This window comes from Dermochelys coriacea, chromosome 9, assembly GCF_009764565.3.
Source record: "Dermochelys coriacea isolate rDerCor1 chromosome 9, rDerCor1.pri.v4, whole genome shotgun sequence".
Taxonomy (NCBI): domain Eukaryota; kingdom Metazoa; phylum Chordata; order Testudines; family Dermochelyidae; genus Dermochelys; species Dermochelys coriacea.
This window is the reverse complement of record NC_050076.1, coordinates 100,412,383-100,434,723: the sequence shown is the minus strand read 5'-3', so window position 1 is coordinate 100,434,723 and position 22,341 is coordinate 100,412,383.

The window sequence follows — 22,341 nt, the reverse complement described above, 5'->3', positions numbered from 1 at the left end:
ATTTCGGGAATCGAAAAATAGAACAAAGCGATTCTCCACCCAAATGTGTTCAGAATAACTAACAGCCCAAAGTAAAGCACGTGATCTCCTCATGCTTTAAAAAACTTGTGGTCATGCTGAGGCTAAAAGCTAAGAGCTTGTGACCCCGCAACCCTTCTCCCCTCCCCCAGACCACAGCCCAGAGCTCCCACCAGGCTGCAGCCAGCTCCCTGAATTGTTGCAGGGACAATACTTTTTAGGCACTCACAGAGATAAAGGAGCAGCAACTGGCAGCCCCCTTGTCACATCACACACGTCTAAAACAGGTTGTACACAATCAAACTATATATGTGTTTGTGAGCACTTGATCCCATAAAGCCCCAGATGTTATATAAGTGCTAAAAGAGGCATTAACATTTTATCTCTGCTGATAATTGCTTTCCAAATTATGAATACATGAAATTCCTGTAAGAATCTGATTAAATTGAATCGGTAACCTTTTATGTAATAAGGACTGTTCAACTTTGAATGCTTCATAGAGTACAAGAATCCCCTTTATCTTTTGTGATAAGGTATTTCTAAATCTGACAGCAAATTATCTGAAGTGTGGATTCTGTAAACTTTTATCTAAATTTGTTTTTAACTTTACAAGAATGATCAAGAATGTGCTAATTGTGCCTTGCTAGAGGCAGCAATTTTAAGAGGATTAGATGCAATCACCTTTACAAATATCAATAAATAATTAACCATTTCACCCAGTTGGAGAGCCATTCCATTTGATTCAGAAATAATATTGGGTGCTTCATTTAACCCTAATCATTGGTATCTTAACTTAGAACAAAAAGGTCCCCATGGAAACCAGAGAGTAATCTATCAGTGTTATGTTGGTTACACAATTAGAAAAGAGCTTTTGTTCAGCTTGTTTTTACTACTGTTTAATTTCTTTTTTAAATTCTAGAGCCAAGTTCTTTTACATTTTAACTGAGTTTTGCAGAGCTTCACTACTTTTCAGTGTGTGTGTGAGGCCTAAAACAAAGCAACCATATCAAAGCACTCCCTGAACAAGATGGGAGGGCTCCCTACAAGCAAAAATATTTCAGATGCTACTTTGTTATTTGATCCAGAAACAGCAATTTGTGTCTTCATTACAAGTGAAAGTGCTCTTTAAAAATCATTCATTCTAAAACATAGCTCATGTAGATACTAAAAATTAATTATCCACTTATTTTGAACTGCAAACTCAGAATAGCAGTCTGAATGTTTTTATTACAAGCTAAAAATAAGTTTATGAAAGCACAAGCCAACAATGGTAAAGAAAAATTAACTAATTAAATTAAAGTCAATCATGTAACACATACCCATGGGCATATTTATTTGCTATTTTAGGAGTACATCCACATAAATAGAGTAAGATATAAATACAATAATGCAAAATATGAACATATCACAAAAGTTCATGAATTAACAAGTATGTTCAACAAATGTATTATAGAAAGCATCTAAAAATTACATATAGGTTAAGTATAACCTGAATCATTGTAACAAGGTCAAATATAATTTTTTAAAACTTGTAGCAGGTAAATATTGTTAAGAAGGACACACACCACAGAGAAAGTATCCAACGAAAGTATTTCTTTTTTACATAATACACACAAATATCATGTAGCATATACTCTGCATTAATAACTGAAATTATTTTCTATGGAACATTTGCTCTCTTAATGTTATTCTTCTGCCACATGACATACAAAGAAGAAAATAATGTATAAGAACAACAGGCTTTGCACAATACTGAAAAAGAATTACGCATCCGTTTTCTGTCGGTTCAAAAATAAGTTATACTTTCAACAAACACAGACTAAAGACAGTGAAATAAATCCATATGAAAATGTTGCACAGATAAGGTTAAATGGTATTAACATTATTTTTACACCCTTTTGCTAAATTTTAACTTTTATTTTTGGAATGGAATCCACTAGTATTGCAAATATATCACATACTACAAAAATGTAATAATCACAGAAAATGTCTGTGAAGACTATTTAATATAAAGCTTTGTCCACTGATAGTATTCAGGCTGTGTAAATTAGTTGAGAAAAAAATTGTGCACTTTGTGGACGCCCTGTTCAAATACACATATGATTTACATATAGATTATTGCACACAAAAGTGACATAACTAAAATACATTATTTACCTAAGTAATATTTTGTCCTAAATTAAGAAAACAATTGTGAAGATTAAGTGAGGCATTTAATTGTATACATGGTGGTAATGTTTATTTATATATTATATTCAGAATTTATTGTGACTATATTAGGTTTAGTTATTTTCCTTGTACCAGATATACAGAAACTTGGCATTTTATATAATTTAGCTATATACTTGCACACATGCAGAGAAGAAGATAGGGCAATATTACTTTTTTTAGTGCTCTTTTTTCTTTTCAGTGTTACAGATAGTTTCTTATGTTCTCTCTGAGCTTGGTTATTGATTCATAACCTAACTGCTAGGTTCAAGATTCCCTTGGACTGTCTCCTCCACTTCTCTTTCCTTCAAGAATTAGTACTATTGTCTGACCTTCTGAGGAATGCTGAGTGAAATGTGCTGAACTATCCAGATGCACAAAAGAAAAGAAGTGAAAACTAGAAACAATTTAAATAGCTGGGATTAATATCTGTGAATAAGAAAATCATCTTTCAAATCAAACTACACTTATTAGATACATATCTGTTCTGATAAGAAGAGACTATGTTTTTGTCAAGTAAATGGAATCTACTTTGCTTCTTAAAACTAAGAATATTTACAAGTTAAACAAAGGACTTCTTCTAAAATTATAGGACTAACACATAAGAGCAATCCGTAGAAAACCAGATTATTTTATAGTCATGTTTGCAGTCTTTCAGTTTAACTCTACTTTTGGAAAGGAGTATCTAACAAGGAGCATCTCATCACAAAAAACAAAATTTAAAAACTGTTGGATTTACTACTTTAACCATTGTCCATAAAACATGGTCAAATATATCTAAACCATGACCCTGATCCTGTGAAGATTTACACATGCTTAACTTTTACAAACAGGGAGTAGTCACGTTGAAATCAGAAGGGCCAGGATTTCACCCACAGTGTTTAATAAAGTTGTGTGTGTGTGTAAACCTTTGCAGGATCAGGGCCCAGGAGAGTAATATCGTATTTGGACTCTTGCACCATATCTATACAGTATGAATTATTCTTGTAAACTATGTCTGACGTATCATGTCCTGCTGAATTTACCTTGTTTTAAAACAATATTCAGTTGCAACTGATTAAGAATCAAATAACTTTTCCCTTTGCAAGGACAGGATAAAAACAAAATATTTTTGGGATTATAATTCAAAATTTTCTTAAGTATCAATTAAAAATGAAATGTATTAAATCATGTTTAGACTTCAGAGCAATTTAATATATTAAAAATATAGTTTGTACAATTCTCTATGAAATACTGAATGAAGATACCTTTTTGTATTATAGATTTTAAATTTGTATTTGTCCTTTAATTGCTAATTTATTATTTTTGTCTTGCTATTTCATCTACTCTACCTTACTCTTTTTGGAGACCAAGCTATTTAAAATAGCAAAAATTGGGGATAAAATTATATACTACTAACATACAAGTTACCTGGAATTTTTTACAAAGTGAATTATTATCTTTCTAAGGAACAATACAATCTTTATTCTACTAAATAAAGTTAATCTAAATGCAAAGGATGTTCTTTATTCTAACTGAAAAACAAACTAAATGTATACATAGTAATGTGGAGTTCATTTCTGGTTTTAGACTGAATTTTTATACTATTGGCTGCTATGATATGTAATATAACACTTGATACATATCTGATATGCCTTAAAGTATTTTTGCATATTAATGTTTAGCCATTATTTTTAAAGAACTCTTTGGTAAGTTTACGATATGTTTGTTTATGAAAGCAAAATTGAAATGGTAAGCATGAAAATACTATTTTTTCCTGTATTTATTTTCATAGATTGGCAGAATGTACCTCATTGGAGTTAGAAATCTGCATGCAGCTCTCTGTAATCCTGAGTTCTATTCTGTATTCTATATTCTTTTCTAGGGATTTCTGAACTGCTCTTTCATGGAAATATGGTTGCTATGGGGGCTGATTCTGCAAGGCACTGAGCGCACTTAATTCCCACTGACTTTGGGAGGGGTGGGGGTTGAGGGACCTCATAACCATACAGGATTAAGATCTGTGGGGATACAGACTGTCATGGGTTAAATCTTGCAAACATGTATGTGAATGGCCCCTAGTAATGAAGGTACTACTATGCTCATGACTAAATTACTCATGTTGTTTTTTCAGGATAGGGCTCTATTGAACCTCTGTGCTTGAAAATACATCCCATGTAGAGCAGGTTCTGAATTCCTTGCCGATTCAAATATCCCGCTGAAACCAGTTAGAGTTTGGATGCACAAGGAATGCAGCATCAGGGCCTGTGTTTTCTCTTTTCTGAATAGATAAGCTAATGTCTCCATTTTAAATATATTTTCATCCATGTTATTTATTTTTCTACTTCATTGACTATACCTCTCTAAATTACAAACTATAGTCTTTTATACATTTTTATAGCATATCATGATTTGAGAATTGTTTTTCTTATCAAAAGGTTTTTTGTTTGTTTTTTTGTCCTGACCTGAAGAAGAGCTCTATGTGAGCTCCAAAGCTTGTCTCTTACCAGCAGAAGTAGGTCCAATAAAAGAGATTACCTCACCCACTTTGTCTGTCTAATATCCTGGGACCGACATGGCTACAACAATGCTGCATATAATAACAAATAGTCTATTATATGTATATTTCCCTCAAGTATTACTTCTGAATTATATATTTTGTAATAATATATCATATTTACTCAGCTGCAAAAACTAATTTTGGTATTTAATAGTGTATGTTCTGATTTTTCTTTAGGTTTTGTATAAATGTCTATATTCTTATAGTCTCTCTCTATATATTTAGTAAGAATGTGTTTTGGTGTTAAAAATAGAAAATATTCCAAATGATGATCAAAACTTCTAAATAAATTAGGCACTCTGGCTTTTAAAACTGCAGTTTACTTAAATGAGGGCTATATAATGTAGTAAAACACAATCTCTTGGGTAGCAATCATGCTTTCCATAAAAGCAAACTGCAGTACAAAGGCAGGCTCTGGTAGAGCCTTGATCCTGCAAACATGATTAACTTTACATCCGTGAGTAGCCCCACTGACAATCTCAGGGGCAAAGAAGTCACATCTCCTAGGAGACTTGCAAGGTAGCCATATAGCCATCAGTACATACATTCACCAGATTGGTCATCTAGGACAAGATCTTCAACTCCACCTTGGCCCCTTTACACCAGGTCAGAGGGACAGAGCAGTGTAAAGCAGCCCTAAAAGCCCCGTATCTGGCCAGGAGAGCATTGCCTTTGTGCAGATATTAAAAGACAGCCATGAGGCTGCCCTCCAATGGTCCCACTTGCAAGCCCCAGCACTGGGGGCATGAAGGCACGTTGGAGGAGGGGGCAAGCATCCGATGCTCATAGATTTTGGTCAGTGCTTGGCTCATAGGGCAGCCATAACAAATAGACGCCCTCCCGATGGCTATCGGAATTTCACCAGGGGCTTCTCCAGGCCCCAGAGTAGCACAGGATCAGGACAGGAGGGCACAAAAATGGCTCGAGGCTACCTTATACCCTCCCTTTGGGCTTTGAGGCATAGCACAGACTCTCCACCTTAGTATTCAACACTACTTGTCAGTAGAAGTGTTGTCTATGCTCCAGCAAGGAGAAGATGACTTGTATATATTTTGCCACATTTCTGGATGTCCATAATTAAAGGGTGAACCTGCTTTCCACTTGGGAGCAATGCTACTATGACAATCCCATCATAACAAATCTGTGGACCTTAGCTGTCAGGACACTGGGCTTGAACCCAGGCCCATAGGCAGCAGCCTTAGCCACTGCACCACAGTGATGCACTGGACAGGTGCCTCTGACCAACAGCTTTCGTGCTAAAGGCCCCTGATTGGATGGACAGGCAGCACTCTCATTGGGTACCTGGACAATATAAAGGTCTCAGTAGGAAGAGGATGCTGTCTGAGTTACAGACCCGAACCTGCTGGTTGCTCCCCAGATTGCCCTGTATTGCTGTCTTGCCTCCCCAATCCTTGACCTGGCCCCTTGGATTGGATCTTCTGGCTACTGAGCCCTGTGAGAACTCAGACCATTGCCTTAAGCTGCCTCTGAAACAGACTAACCTGCTAGCTACCCAACCACCCGCGCACACTTGGCTACTTGTTCTGGACTGTGTCCTAATCCACTTCGGCCACCAGGTATTACATTAGCACAATGAAGAATAGGAACGTTTTATCTGAGCCTACTGGAAAATTTCCTTTCTTTGCATAATAAGGTCCACAGATTTAGCTCAGCCTGGACACAGAGATGGAAATTGACATCCAGAGATTCAGATTTATTTTGTTAGTGCAAATTATCACCTTCCTCTGCAACAGGAGAGGCTGTTTTGTTTTTCTAGGTAAAGTGACACAATCTCTAATTTAGGAAAGTAGGATGAAATTGTCCTGCGGTCTGTAGAAGTTGTCTGAATAGATGGGAACTTCAGCAGGTGGGCTTCAAAGTCTTGTTCTGAGCCAACCTGCAAGCAGGGTGAAGTGCATCATTAAGAAAAAAGCATTCCAATCATTAAGTGACTGAGCTTTTTTTTTCTGAGTAAATACATCAGGAGAAAACATTTTGGATATAAGCTCTCGGTGCCGAAAGGATTCCCACAAAGCTGGGGTACATGGAACTCCATGATCAATACGAGCGACAGAGTTCAACCTCCAACATGTGAACATGCTGCAGGTCTGTAGTACAGCACTTCTGCAGCAGATAGTTAAAACTATTGTCTGGAATAGAGGCAACAACTCCTCTGCATCTCCTTGGGTAAGTGTCCCCAGCCACTGGGGCCACATAAGTTCAGATACAGTGCACTCCTGTGGTCTGTGCTGATCTGTTCAGAGTTGGTGTAGAGCCTTCCTGCTCAACATTCAGAGGGTACACAACTGCCTCCATCAGGTGGAGAGATTGGCTGCCATCATTCCCCGCACAGCCCCATCCCGAGACTTTAGTTGGGAGGATGGTCTTGGGCAGCCCCTCAGTGCTTGTATGAATTTCATCCATTTTGTATTAATAAACCTACCTGTCTTATTTTAAAAATAATTAATACTTGTACATTATAATCTTGTTAACCCAAACAGGACTGGAGTGATTGGATTTATTTGGATAAAAAGGTAGCTTTTAATTTAAGTGATATACAACAAAGACCATGTAAATTCCAGCGATTGTTAAAGGTGGGTTTTACGTACAGTATACTAAATTCGTTTCTGTTGATAGTTAAAAATAAGCTGGATGTAGCTAGCCAAAGCTAAGCTGCAAGTAGCGTATGGAAGTTATGAGACTTTGCAAAAATGGTTTTAAAAAACATTTGATTATTACATTTCAACCACTGAAACAAATGCAGATACATAGTATAAAAATATATTTTTAAACATAAGATTTTGCCCTCTTATACTTCAGTGGATAAAGTAATGGATAAAGATTATTCCAAATGTATGAGTTCCTCAGAAGCAGTAATGTTACCTACTGAGAGTTATTGCTTACTAGAATTAATGAACAAATCAAATCACTCGCAAGTCTTATGATTATGTATTTCTCTTAAGTAACATAGTTAGTGAAGAAAAGTCATATGAGAATAGTTTTTGCTCAGAATCTCATGGACACTCTGGACCAGTCCTGCAAACAGTTAAACACATAAGTAACTTTATGTAGGTGAGTAAAGATGGGACTTGTCATGTAAATAAAGTTAATCACATGAGTAAGTGTTTGCAGCTTTGGGACTTAAGTGTGTAACTTATGACAGCTTCCGAAATTTCAAATTGTTCAATAAATAAACAACTATAAAAGGTTTCAGAGTAGCAGCCGTGTTAGTCTGTATTCGCAAAAAGAAAAGGAGTACTTGTGGCACCTTAGAGACTAACAAATTTATTTGAGCATAGGCTTTCGTGAGCCACAGCTCACTTCATCGGATGCATTTGGTGGAAAATACAGAGGGGAGATTTATATATGTGTATATAAATCTCCCCTCTGTATTTTCCACCAAATGCATCCGATGAAAGCTTATGCTCAAATAAATTTGTTAGTCTCTAAGGTGCCACAAGTACTCCTTTTCTTTTTGCAACTATAAAAGGTTTGTGTATATAACTTTCTTTATTCCAGCAACTACAGGTTAATTCTTGGCAGTACTGAGTCTCAAAAACATGATACTCAATAGTTGCAATGTTTTCATGCCTTGTAAAAATAAAGGGAAAGATTTGTTGACCTCTGCTTTCTACACGATTCATATAGAAGAATGTTAGGTTAGTATTACAGGGGTGACCCAAACTGAAAATGTCATACATTCTACAAAATACTTAATTATAACAGTCAAACTTTACTCTTAGAAATATTCCATGTTCTAATATTTCAGTTAATTGGCAACATTTTATGTTTCCTTCCAAGCAACCATTAAAAGGAGCTTAAAAGAATCGAGAAAAAAATAATTTAAAATGAAATACTCATTATTAAATTTAGCAAATTACAGTTGCTGATGATTTTGAATGCCTCATAAAACATTTAAACACTACTTAAAGATAATGGCAGCAGCAATTATTAGTAATGAAATCATGCTTATCATAGTTGTGAATAAGAAAAAGTTTATAGCAAATCATAAGATTTTATGGATTCTGCACAGCAGTGAAACTCTAGCTGGAATATATATTATACAAAACAAACTCCTCAGCGTTTCAGTAAAGAAATGCTTTTGAGGTATCTTGTGGCTAGGCACTGGGTCATGACCTAGGTCTTGAGAAGCTTGAGTTAGTAGATGTTAGGTCTTTGTTTACCATGGACTTAGACATTTTGTATTATTAAGAATCTGTGGCTTATGAGGACATTCTATTTATCTTACCAGTCTTTTTTGATGGAAATGCCTGAATTTTCTTGGAAACAGGGAATTTATTGTGGATTCTTGGTGCCCCTTGGAGAGGCTTATTTTTCTGGACAATAGTTTTCCTTAGTGTCACCACCCTTTTGATTTCCCAATGGTCACAGGCTCCCAAGGTCGTGCAGAGTGCATCCTTTTGTTATAATGAACCTAGAATTGTATATAAAAAGGCACCAAAAAACTTTTGTTAGTAATTTAAATATAGTTACAATCATATATCTCTGTATTAGAATTTTGCTGGTCTGACTAAAATCCTGAAAAAAAAAGGAAAGGTGTGAGATGTAAAGGCAAATTGCAAGAATACAATTAATATAGCTATATCTTAAAGTCACCATATATGCTCCCATATGTAACTGAAATGAGAATTCCGAAATAGGACTTTCTAAATAAACTTCTGTACCATTTAAAAGTTCAGTGTAATCAGTGATACTGTATCTTAAACATATTTACAATGTAAATATTAAAACAATGTGCCTTTCTTTTTTGTTTTTTTCTTCTTTTGATTTTTTTTACCCCAGAAAATGTGGTCATTTAAATGATGTTTCTTCTTTTAAATCTTGTTGTGGTTGTCTGTTGTAGAAAGTGTTGATCATTGCTGTGGCTCACTGCATTTTATGAAGATGCTTAACTTGCCTAGAAGATGAAGGGCTTCTCTCAGCGTTGATCGGAAAAAGCAGAACTCTATGGAGGTTGAACACTCAGTGAGATTAATAAGAATTTTAACTTGAAAATTTCCCTTAAGATTTTCCTGTATTTGCAATTTCCTTTTGACCTCAGTAGCATCAACTCTTGATTAAATGTGAGAAAAGTGTGTCATCCTTCAGGAGTATTCCAATTCTTTATCTTTTCCTTACCCTTTCTAGCAAGATTACATAGAATTCTCTATAAACTTTTTCTCTGCTTAGATGGGAAGTATATTAAATCTACTAAAACACTATCTGAAAAGATGGCTAGCAAAAGGTGTAAGCACAGTTCTTCTTTAATACATTTTTTGCCTGCCAAACCAGATTAAAGTGTCAGTTGCTTAATAGGTCATTTTGGGGTATTATTACTAAGTTTTCATTAATCATGGTAGACTGTACTTTCATGCTATTTCTTCTGTTTTCCATAATCAATTCAACCATTTTTGTACACTGTAAAATGGATTGCCAAATAAATATAATGCCATTCCATAATCTGCAACAGAAGAATCACCGCCATCATAAATACAAAGAATTCCTGTTTCCAGGACAGGGGTATGGATTTCTCCTTTAAACTAACAGTTTTACTTGTTTCTGCAGAGATGGCCAAAAATTACAGCAGAATTTATAAGTGTTTTTTGCAATGTCTTTTCCTTGGCATTATTCCTCAGAAATAAAATTAAAATGACCATAAATTATTTTTGTGTATTCTTTTTAATTTTTATGATTATTATGTCTATGTTGTATAAAGGGAAACTGTCAGGTTTTAAAACATGTGTTTCAAAAAATACTTTTCCATGTCACCTTATTATGTAAAACTAAAATATTTTGCAACTACTTTTCACCAAATATACTTTTGTTTACTTTTTTGCTATTCCTTCACTAGGCTTTGAAACTGTGAAGACACTAGTCAGTTTCACTTTTGCTTACAGCATCAGATAATTTTCACTTCCTATAACTAGTGAACTAGCTGTTAAAGCTGGAGGGTACTGTTTATATCCAAATAAAACTGTTTTAATTTAACATTTTTAGCTGTAAACATTTCCAGTAATAGATTTTTGCTTCATTTAAATAGAAACCTAAATTTGATGCATAAACTACCTGGCAATGTCCCTTTAAGCATATCGCCTCTGATCCAAAGCCCACTGAAATCAACAGGAGTGTGAGTATTTCCTTCCATTGACTTCCACAGAATTTGAATAAGACCCTTGAGAAACAATTTTGGCAGGTTACGCTGTAAGATTTTCAAAATGACAACACCTACTAACATATTTTGAAACTACACAAAACGGTGGCTTATTCTGTGAAAATGTAGGTTGGGAGTCACACTGATTTATTTTTTTAAGTAAAAAGAAAAGGAGTACTTGTGGCACCTTGGAGACTAACAAATTTATTTGAGCATAAGCTTTTGTGAGCTACAGCTGCATACGATGAAGTGAGCTGTAGCTCACGAAAGCTTATGCTCAAATAAATTTGTTAGTCTCCAAGGTGCCACAAGTACTCCTTTTCTTTTTGCGAATACAGACTAACATGGCTGCTACTCTGAAACCTTTTTTTTAAGTATGGCTCTTGTTCCACATTACTGCTTCTTGGGTCCAATTTTGCAGTCCTCTATGAAAAAAAATGCCATTGGCTTCAGTGGCAGCTTTGCCTGATCAAGATTTTCAGGGCTGGTCCCTCTTTTTGTATTTGAAATGTTTTCAGGTCAAAGAAGAACTCATTCAGTAATTAAGCTCCTAGGGTACTAGTAAGGACAAAGATACAAGACGATGAATTCTCTAAATCCTCCATTCCTAACAAACCAGGTTATTCCCATCTGCTCCTATTTGCTAGAAGCACTTATTTAATCTACCTCTGTGATTCCCACAGAGTAGCAATTAGGATTTTATTTACCTTGGATTTACACATTTCATATGTTAAGAGACTGTGGCTTCTGAAAACATTCTCTTTAATTTAGTTGGTTTTGAGGAAATGCTGAACTTTCTTGGAAACCAAGATTCCTTTTCAGTTTTGAGCCTTTGTTGAGCTTTTTGATGATCCAAGACATAGCCATAAACAGCTACACAAAGGCAACTGCGATTTTATTGTGCATTCCTGGTGCCTCTTGAAGAGCTTATTTTTCTAGACAATAGTTTTCCTTAGTGTCACCAATCTTTTGATTTCCCAATGGTCACAGGGTTCCAAGGTCATGAAAAGTGCATCCTTTTGTTCCTCCTAACCTAAAATTTTGTATAAAAAGGCAGCTAAAGGACCCTAAAGTTGGTTAAGACCTGGAGGAGTGTATTTTGTATTGCAAAACTTTGTATGAAGAAATGTTTAAACAATTCCATGCAATTAAATGTAAAGTTAATATTTTCCAAATATGCAACTACTGGTGGAAGAGTCTTTTTATGTTATCTCTTACAGCACTTCTAAATATCTGATCTGCTTTAAGTGCAAGAATGTGCATGGCTTAAAGAAAAGCTTTTAATATATGTTTGGTTTTAGTGACAAATTTTTTTGTTAAAATACAGTTTAGGTTGCAATTAAAGAAAAGATGTCCTTAAATACATCCTTTAAAAAAAACCAAATTTTAAAAAAATGGAAATTACATGCAAAGGTTACAGAAGCAATCCTGACACAAATGCACAAGACCACACAACAAATATAATTCACTGAGCAGCACCTAAGCAACTTTAGCCATAATTTTTTTTTAAATTGTTATTTAATTTTCTAGGATTATTGTAGAAGTGTTTTATGATGTTGCATTTTAAATGCTATTAAGATGTGTTAAAGCAATGGGAAGTTATATCCACGGCTGACAAGAGGGAAAGAAAAAAGGGGCAATTGTACCAGCCACAAAATGTCAGTAACATCTGTGTAAATAAAGTGAAATGGGAGGAGGTGGGCCTCAGAGAACATGATGCACCAGGCCCCCAACTTTCTCCCAACAGCCCTGGTTATATCTGTTTTCTAACCATTCAGGGTTGTAGCTCTTAGAAACCCTTCTGTTGTTTCAAAAAGAAAATGGAGATTCTTATAGGAATTTCAGCAGCCCATTATGGAAGTTTTCTAAAAAGACATCAGCACCTTTTCTTACTTAGGTGTACCCCATGCTGGGAATAAAGCCAGTTGTTCTGATTTTTAATATTTCTGTGCCTAATATTACCTATCCCTCTAACAGGGATACCAATCTCTCTTTAATAGTTCAACAACACTTTTCTGTTGCATAAGTCAGTGGCATCTCTCTATGAATCACAGGCCTTTCCATGTGTGGCCATTTCAGGGAGACGGTACAGGCCTAGTGGAGACGGTTCTAATTTTCAGCCCAGAACATCGGAATTCTAGGGGGTGTAATTCTCAGAATTCATGGAAGTTGAAGGATTAGCAGCAATGCATTTTCAGAAAGGGGGAAGGTTATCAAATAGCTCCTTGCCCCTGGCACCCTGACCAAAGAGAGAGAGAGAGAGAGAGAGAGAGAGAGACAGATGGATGGATGAGAAAAAAAAGGACAGGCTATTGGTACTCTCCAGCCAAAGGGCCTGGGAGGGGCTTTTAAAGAGCTTCAAAGAGACCTGGAGAGAGCAACAGATGCTGGTGGGGACTCTCCTGTGAAGAGTCCACAGTGGCCATGGAGAGTTATGTGGTAACAGTCTGGAATGGCAATGTAGAGAAGCCAGGGAAGGTCTGGGGAGAAGGCCTAAGAGACAGGGAAGTAAAGCAAACCTAGGGAATAGCACAGAAACTTGGAGAATGGGGAGAGAGTGAATCAGGGATGCTTGAAGCTGGAATGGACAGCTGCTTCATTGTTTAGGGTTTCAGGACTGGAGCTTGCAGTAGAAGAAGGACATGGGCTCTCCCTTATGCTTCAGTAATAGTACTGATCACAAATTTATCATCAGAATTGTTTTTTGATGGAAAACTGTTTTTTTGACCAAATGAAATGTTTAATGAAAAGGGTCTGCTTTCTAGGAAAATCGTCATTTTTTTTCATTGAGAAAATGAACATGTGAAAACCAAAATATTTCAATTTGGAGATGTTGCCAGTGTGCCTCATGGCCCGCATTCCCCTCTCTGGGCAAGGCTACCCTGCCAGAATTGAATAATGCATCATGGTCAAGAGCTCCCATGATGTGCCATAACTCCTCTCCAAGAGAGACTGTGGTGCATCATGGGAGATATAGGCTGACCAGCCGTAGTGATGGAACCGGGGAGTCAGGGAGCCTTGGTCCTCCCTGCTTCCTCCCCCTGGCCAGGCCAGCATGGAGCCCAGCCGGGGCGTGGAGCCTGGGCAGTTGTGGGAGCTGCACACGCAGACACTGCACATGCCAGTGGTGCGGGAGGGACGGAGAGCAGCCTTCAGCCCATATCCCCCACCCCCTAGGCTCCTCGCTCAGCCCAGGGCAGGTGGAGGTGGAGGGTCCACAACTCCGCCCTGGCTCCCCAAAGCTGCCCACGTGGCTCTTCCTGACCCGGCTCCAGCTTGGGGGGTGAGGAGGTGCTTCGGATCCTCAGCCTGGCCATGGTAAGAGCCACGCCATGGGCAGCACCACAGGCTGGGGACTGTTCTCAGGTCCCTCACCCAGGGCAGATGGAAGGTCCACCGCGGCTCCCCTGCCTGTGCAGCTCTTATCATGGCTGGGCTCCGGCACTGATGCCCCACCCCCAGCCAGAGCCGGCTCAGGGAGATCTACGTGGGCAGCTGTGGGGAGCCTGGGTTCTCCACCTGCCCTGGGCGGGGGACCTGAGGTCAGGGACACAGGAAGGGGGCTGTTTTGGCCCTCACCCCACTCCAGGTGGGGCGGGGGGAGCAGGCTCCCCAGCCTCACTCCAGCTTCTGGCTTGGCCGGGATGGGGGCTCCGGAAGTTTGGGAGGGGGACAGGGACTTGGGGGGAGGCAGTGGCACCCAGCCCTCCCACTTTTGGGAAGGCTCCGGTGCCCCTGTCGACCAGGGAGGCCAAGCCTATAGAGGATAATGGAAGAATGAGGCACCAAAACTACAATTTCCCAGAATGTGCCCAGTTTTCAAGATTTCTACATGCAAAGTTGCCGCACATTCTTGAAGTTCCCTTGCATTTTTAGGGGAGACATAGTACAGAGAGTATAGTGTTTGTCCATAAACGCTTTAAAGTGGTTGACTCCATGAACATCCTGCATGATGTCATGAACCGAGAGTTCCAATCAGTGGGCAGAGCAGTGCCAGACAATTACCTTGGGAAAATAGAGCTGTATCAGAGTAGCCATTCTGCTTTTCTGACCTTGCATGACTGCAGCTTCATCACAAGCAAGAGCCACCAAGTGCTCCTTCAAGTAAGCCTCTGTGAACCCCACTGCAGCCAACTTTTGCAGCAAGATTCTGGCAATGGTTGAGGCGTCAGTGGCTGGAAGATCAATTAAGTCAACAAACAGGTTTATACGCTGTTCCATATCCTCCGTTGCAAATCATATGTTAACAATAAGAGTGGAAGCCTGGCTCAAAGTAGTTGACTCATCAATCATTACTGTGATTTTGCACTTACAAGATATTATATTTCAAAATATTTTTTCTTCATTTTCTCCGCAATGTGCTGCTGTGTGATACTGCAGGTGACGTTTTAGTTCAGAAGTCGCCCCATATTTAGTCCATTTAACTTCAGATCAATTTCTGTTTCAAAATCATAGGAGGGATAATTTTGTTTCACCAGTTTGTAACACAGTACGGAATACTCTGATCATAGCTTCAATATGCTGTGACTGCCCTTACACTTAACGTGCTATCAATTTATCTTTCTCTGCCTCACTCTGAATATTTTCTGCAGCTTTTTGATTCTCTGAGACTTCGTGCTCATATCTCTTTTTCCCCAGAGACTTCATTTGTTTTAATTTTCTGTCCCCATATCTTGAAATATCAGAATTAGCTCAAGATTTAACAATCCTCAAGCCATGACCTCTGCTCATCTCCAAGAGATGGGCAGTACTTCTGCACCAATGCTGCAACCCAGCTTACTTTTTCTAACATTTAGCCAGGGTTTTTTTTTGCAAAAATCTTTTTTTGGGGGGCGGGGGGTGGGCTGTCTGACCAGCACAACATTAGATCACTCCCACCACATTCTGGTTCGTCATCGTGTTCTTCTTGCTCGTCAGGGATGCACTGCACTGCTTCTTCATCCTTCAACCTACTATACATTAGGACAGAAGATGAATGGAATACTGACTTTCGAACCCGCTATAGGCATTTTGAATATTTAGTAATGCCATTTTGTCAGACTAATGCTCCCACAACCTTTCAAAATTTTGTGAACGAGGTATTTAGAGACATCCTATCATCTATCTCAATGACATACTTGTGTTTTCAAATAACTCTGAGCAGCATTGTTACCACATTTGTTCAATCCTGGAAAGACTATGGAAGCAAAGTCTGTACATGAAATTGGAAAAATGTACCTTTGACCAATATTTCACAGAATATTTGGGTTACATCCTTTCCCCAGAGGGAATTAAGATGAATCCCCCAGAAGTGGGAGTTCATCCACAGCTGGGCCCAGGTCCTACTGGGAATTACAGTGCTTCCTGGGCTTTGCAAATTTTTACCAGCAATTAATTCCTGGCTTCTCAAGGCAAACAGCCCCCATAACAAATCTTCTCTTTGAGGCTGTCAAATTTGTTTGCATGCCTGAAACTCACCATACCTCTGACCAGCTCGAAGCCACTTTCACCATCACTTCCATTCTAGTACATTTGGACCCGGACCAAGCATTCACAGTGGAAGCCGATGCATACAAGTAGCCTCAGGGCCCCCATTCTCCTCTTTGGGCAGGTTCCTCTGCCAGACTTCCATGGTGCACCATGGTCAGAAACTCCCATGATGTACCATCTGGAGGATGATAGGGTTATAAGGAATAGCAAGCATAGATTTGTCAAGAATAAATCACGCCAAACCAACCTAATTTTCTTCTGTGACAGGGTTGGCCTAGTCGATGGGGGGAAGCAGTAGTCGTGATATATCTTGATTTTAGTAAGGCTTTTGACACAGTCCCACAGGACATTCTCATAAGCAAACTAGGGAAGTGTGATCTAGAAGTTAATATAAGGTGAGTGCACAACTAGTTGAAAGACTGTATTGAAAAAGTAGTTATCAATGGATCTCTGTCAAACTGAAAGGGTGTGTCTAGTGGGGTCTTGCAGAGGTCAGTCTTGGGTCTGGAACTATTCAATATTTTCATTAATGACTTGGATAATGGAGTGGAGAGTGTGCTTGTAAAATCTGCAGATGACATTAAACTGGGAGGGGTTGCAAGCATTCTGGAGGACATGATTAGAATTCATAACAACCTTGGCAAATTGGAGAACTGGTCTGAATTCAACACAATGAAATTCAATAAAGTGCAAAGTACTTCATTTAGGAAGGAAAAATCAAATACACAACTACAAAATAGGGAAAAACTGGCTAGGCAGTGATTGATTCTCCCGTCACTTCGACAGGAAAGTGTTCAGCTAATACTGACTTAAGTTCTGGGTTTATTTGTCTTTATAGCTTCTCACATGGGAAACTAGTCCAATCCTGTATTTGCAAATGCAACTGCGTGTCTTGCAAATGTAGTCATTGTTGAGGGGAGGGTTGGAAGAGTTGACCTTACGACATGCTCTCTTCTCCTGCAAAGACCTCATGCACCACTCCTCAAAAGAGGACACGGCCTCATGGCACAGACCTCTTCATCTGGGTCTGTCCAGTGTAATGTGTTTCCAGGTTTTAATGTCTTTTTTTCATGCTTTGAGGTTGGCCTTCAAGGTGTCTTTATATCTGAGGTTGACTTGACCTTTAGAGCAGGTTCCTGTGCTCAGCTAGCTGTAGAACACTGCTTTTGGTATGCAAGAAACCTTCATGCAGACTATGTGTCCAACCCAGTGAAGTTGAGCCCTGATGAGCATATTCTCAATACCAGGGATTTGGCATCTCTCAAAGACTTCAGTGTTGGAGATCCTGTCCTGCCACTTGATGTTACAGATGCATCTTAGGCCGCAAAGTTGAAAACTCTCCGGCTATTTGATGTGACATTGGTAGAGTGTCCACGTCTCACATGCCATGCAAGCTGGCCTTTGCCAGGTGCTGAATGATCTCATCAACCAACATAGGATTGCTGGAAAGTATGTTACTCAAGTAGCAGAACTTGCTGACCGAGTTGAGGGACATATTCTCAAATGTGACAATGGGAGCCTGGTGCTTGTGATGCGGTGGTCTGGTGCTGGCTGGTACATGACCTCTGTCTTTTTCAGGCTGATTGTGAAACCAAAGCATTTTGTAGCATAGGTAAAGCAGTCCATAATAAGCTGAATGTCTTGAGCATGTGTGCAATGAGAACACAGCTGACAGCAAACAGGAGCTCTCTTAATAGCTGTTTGATTACCTTAATACAGACTCTGAGTCACTGTAGATAGAACAGACCCCCATCCAATCTAAACTGGATGTGTATGCCTCTTTTAGAGTCCTGCAATGCGAACAAGAGCAAGACTGAGAAGACAATGGAAAAGAGGAGTAGAGCCATTATGCGTCCTTGTTTGGTGCAGCTGGTTACAGGGAAGGCTTCTGATGAGTCACCCCACTCCATCACCCTGGCCATCATGAAATGAGCAGATGACAGCAATCATCTTCTCTGGGCAACAAAATTTATGAAGGAGTTTCCATGGGCCCTCACAATTCACTGTGTTGAAGGCCTTGGTCAGGTCAACAAACAAAATGTACAGGTCCTTGTTTTGTTCACCAGCCTTCTCTTGTATTTGTCAGGCTGCAGAAATCTCCATAGTGCCATGGCCAACATGAAAGCCACAGTGTGACTCTGATACATCAAGTCCACTAGGCGTAGGGTGACCAGATGTCCCAATTTCATAGGGACAGTTCCAATATTTGGGGCTTTTTCTTATATAGGCACCTATTACCCTCCACCTCCATCCCAATTTTTCACACTTTCTATCTGGTCACCCTAACCAGGTGAGAGATGAGCTGTTGAGGACAAGCCATGCAAGGATCTTTCCTGCTATAGACAGCAGTGAGATTCCACAGTGGTTGTCACGGCTATTTATGCTTCTCTTCCTCTTGTATAGATGGACTATGAAGGCATCTATATATTCCCAGGGCACGATACTGTGTTCCCATATAGTCTTGAAAAGACTGGTGAATTTCATGACCAGGTGGGCACCTTCATGTTTGTACACTTCAGGGGGAATGCCAACAGGGCTTGGAGAATTGCCTGTGGTCAGCTGCTTGATGACCTCAGTAACCTCATCTACAGAAGGGTCCATGGACAGCTCCTTCAGGACAGGATGCTGTTGGAGTGACTCGATGGCTTCATTGAACATAATGGATTGACAGTTCAGGAGACTATCAAAGTGCTTTGCTCAGTGACAGAAAATATAACTTTTTCTCTGTGAGCAGCCAATTACAATCTGCTGTGAGGATAGGGATTGTACCACTGGATTTCGGGCCATATGCAGCATGGAGAGCCTTCATGCCATGCTTGTCAACCACTTTCTGCAGCCTTCTGCTCCTACCTGTGACTCTTCATTAGCTTTAATTGGGTTTGTAGTATATGTTTGGCCTGATATATCTGGCCTTCTTCATTATTGATTTCTTGTCTTACAAAGCCAAGAACCTTGGATGCTGCATTATTTGTGACATCTCTGAGCTTCTGCCAGGTTGCCTCAATATCTGTGGTGTTCTCTGGGACATCAGCTACCACAATCTCCAACTCTGTTCCAACTTTGTTTGTTTGCGGGAGTCCTTCATGGCAGCCACATTGATTTTCTTGGATGGTCTGAGGAATCTTTGGAATGCTTTGGTGAGAAATGTAGCGATGTGATGCTTCTCGCACAAGCCAATGGTCTGACCAGCGTTCAGCACTTCTCAAAGAGTGACTGATGTACACATATTTAATGTCTTTAGACCATACAATTACATAATCCAACATGTGCCACTGTTTTGACCTTGGAGACATCCATCTTGTCTTATATTTGTTTGCCTGTTGGAAGACTGTGTTGGTAACAGTGAGATTGAACTTGGCATACTTGGAAGAAGAAGTTGGCCATTGGAATTTGACCTTCAAATGCCTTGATGGTCTTGTGCCCTGCTCCATGTATCAGAGTCAACTCCCACACAAGCAGTAAAGTCTCCAAGCACAATAAGTTTGTCCTGGTGTGGCACCCCTCTGACAACCCTCCTGAGACTTTCATAAAATGCCTCCTTGATTTTGTCTGTATGAATCATTGTCAGTGTGTAGGGCTGATTAATGGTGACATACTGGTCTCTGGGTAAATTGATTCAGGGTACCATAAGTCAGTTGTCTCCCTTGGGGAGTGAGTCAAACTTGCGGGCAACATCAGATTGTATGCCAAACCTTACCCCCAACTGTCTTGGCTCATCTTTGGCCTTGCCAATCCAGTAGTAGGTGTAGCCTACTTCCACCTCAAGGTGGGACACATCAGCAAGTCTAGGAACTAGTACTGCTGAAAATGATCTGGGAGTTATAAGTGGACCACAAACTGAATATGAGTCAACAATATGATGCAGCTGCAAAAAAGGCTAATATCATTCTGGGGTGTATTAACAGGAACGTTGTATGTAAGACAGGGAGGTAACTGTTCCACTCTATTCAACACTGGTGAGGTGTCAGCTGTAGTACTGTGTCCAATTCTGGGGACCACACTTTAGGAAAGATGCAGACAAATTGGAAAGAATCCAGAGGCAAGCAAGAAAAATGCTAAAAGGTTTAGAAAACCCTATGAAGAAAGATTAAAAAAAATGGGAATGTTTAGTCTTGAGAAAAGAAGACTGTGGAGGCACCTAATAATACTCTTCAGATATGTTAAGGGCTATAAAGAGGACAGTGTTCAATTGTTCTCCATGTCTACTGAAGGTAGGAGAAGAAATAATGGGCTTAATGTGAAGCAAGGGAAATTTAAATTAGATATAAGGAAAAACTTTCTAACTACAAGCGTAATTAAGCTCTGGAATAGGCATCCAAAGGAGGTTGTGGAATCCTGTCATTGAAGACTTTTAAAAACAGGCTGGACAAACACTTGTCAACAATGGTCTAGGTTTACTTTGTCCTGCCACATCACAGGGGGCTGGACTTGATGACTTATTGAGGTCCCTTCCAAACTATATTTTTATGATTCATTTGTCCTTAATAAGGCAAGAAAGGGTCCTGAATGGGCCAGCTGAAGAAGTTAGTGTTTTCCCTTCAGAGGGCTAAAATGTTGTAGATCAGATTTGCTACATATTGTTGACCTCTACCCATTTATGTGTATCATTATAATGATACTTGATTGGTAGTCCATTGCTCACCTTGAGTCAACTCCAAGACAACCAGTGCAAGCAGCTGCAGCCATAGTTGGTACACAGCTAAAGCATGTAATAAATCTTTAAAATCCCAGGTGTTCCAGAAGGCTGCAAAATTACAAACAGGGTACTTATTCTCTAAAAAAAAAGAAGCCCAGGGCAATTCTTGGTATTACACACTGGTGAGCCTTACCTTGGTACTTGGAATCTAAGGATAAAATAGTCCAATACTTGGATAAACCTTACTTGATAAGATCAAACCAATACTGATTTTCAAAGACAAAATTATGCCTCTCTGACTTGATTCAAGTTAATAAAATAGTAACTACTAGAGACCTAGAGGATAAAATATACTCGGATTTTCAAAAAGCTTTTACTAAGGGCTCTCATAAAAGATTTAGAGAAGATAAACAGATGACAAAGTAAAGGGCAAAGTATTGTCGTGGATTAAAAAGCTGGTTAGCGATAGGAAAGTCATATATAATGGCTGCTTCTCACAATGGAGATGAATAGCTTTGCCTCCAGAGGTTGGTATTGAGGCTGGGGCTGTTTAAATATATTTGGAGGAGGATATGAACAGCAAGATAGTGATGTTTTCTGATTTCACAAAGTTGTTTACATTAAATGGATTGTAGAAAATATAGAAGAAAGTGAGAAGTTCCATATGAAGATGTGTGGACAGGGCATCATGATGGTACAAGAACTCCACTGGGAGTTTGTCCCTGTTACAGCCATCAGTGCCACCCATATAGCTCCACCCCTAGTAAAAACAAGATAAAGTGCTATAAGCAATTTGCATCAATGCTGTTTATTTCTATTTGAAACTGGGCTAAAATGCACTGGTGCAAATCATAATTTATAGCAGTCTTCCCTGCTTACACTGGGATTTGCACTGAGGCAGCTACCTCAATGGGTGGCCACTGATTGCTGAAATCCTGTGTAGGCAAGGTTTAATATTCAATCTGAATATTGCGATACACTGTCTTGTATGGTATGTTTCAAAAAACTGTTTGCTGAGCTAAATAAGCAGAGTGAAAGATAAATTAGAAATGACAGGGAGGAAAAACGGGTTCTTGGAAATAAGATGGAGAATCACTGAGGCCGAGATACAAGAAGGCTGTTCTAGATGGCAGAAGCTGCAAACGAGGCCCCTCCAGTTCTAACAGAACCTAGTGAGGTGGGACCGAGATTACCATGGCTAAATGAGCTGAAGTGTGTGTATGAGTAGACAAGAAGTGTCAAGGCCATCTGGAGCAAATCCATGGAGGAGTTTTTAGGAAACGGCAATTACTTACTAACCTTCTAATGAATGTGGGAGCC